A 1,214-nucleotide genomic window follows, 5' to 3' on the forward strand; every position below is an offset into this window, starting at 1 on the left:
GGTGCAGAATTGGCTGTGGTTGGGTAAAATATCCACCCAGCCTAGTCCAGTGGTGCTTGTACTGCTACTCTGTCCCCGAGTCAACCCTTTATACTCTGCTGCAAACAGTCCAAGCGCTGGAGGAGATAAGGACTAGGGTCCAGGCACCATCCAGAAATGGGAGAGGCTGCAAGGAGGAGCTCTTTGAATCCAGGCAGAAGTCCAGATGCAAAAGGAAAGAGGGAGGGGAGGATGCCTGCAGGATAGAGCTGTCTCTCTTTGGGGCAGGGCAGCAAGAAATGGAGGAGCAAGAGTGGTAGCTAAAGCAAAGAAGGGTTAAAAGCAGAGGGTAGTAAAAAGACCTCAATTTACAGCAAGACTCCTTGTGTAGGGTTGCACCCATCTCTGATCCTGGAGGCTGCTGGAGGAGAAATTATTTCCTTTCAGCTGGGAGAAGAATGAGTGAGTGTTTGGGAAGCAAGAGTGAGTTTGCCAGTTATTACAAGCAGGACAAATATGTCAGTCTTACAGATCTGAAATCAGGGAATGCAAACTGTGAAAACGTTACTCCTCTACCCACTCCGCTCTCTTGTGCAGTCCATTCCTAGTCTCACAATAGCTAATGCCAGGAAAAGGGGCCAGAGAGCAGCTGGACAATCAAAACTGGGATAGCCTGACCTTCACCTGACAGAAACACGGACAGTAACATGAGGAGAAGCTGCCAAAAGGTCAACCCAAGTAACAGCATGTAACACATTAACCATTCCCCGGAACAGAACTTGCTCACATGCTGCAGAACATATGCAGCCTGGGTCATAGTTCTTGTTCCAGGTCAAGTTATTGGGATATATAGATCAAATTATTGCTTTTTGATGGAGTCCTTCTTGGTTTCAATACTCAAAAATCCATGTATAGCAGTGTGATGGGTAATGTAACTAGAGGGAAATTTCTTTTTGACAATTGCCTTTATTGTAGTTACCTTGGTCTGCAGCAGGAAGATCAATAGCTCTGGTAATTATTACCCTTGCAAGTGGCTGGATGTATGCGTCTTTCTCATAGTCCTAACTCAAACTCCAAAGAATAGACATCTGTGTTACAGAATGTAAAACATAATTTGGGCATTAAAAAAGCCTAGGATAAAATGATTACCTGTCTGTCCTTCCCTCCTCCTACTACCATCATAAGTTTCTTAAGCTCAGAAAGTTTGGAGTTAAGAAATCCAAGTGCAATTACAC

Source organism: Tetrao urogallus (assembly GCF_951394365.1).
Source record: "Tetrao urogallus genome assembly, chromosome: 1".
NCBI lineage: Eukaryota > Metazoa > Chordata > Aves > Galliformes > Phasianidae > Tetrao > Tetrao urogallus.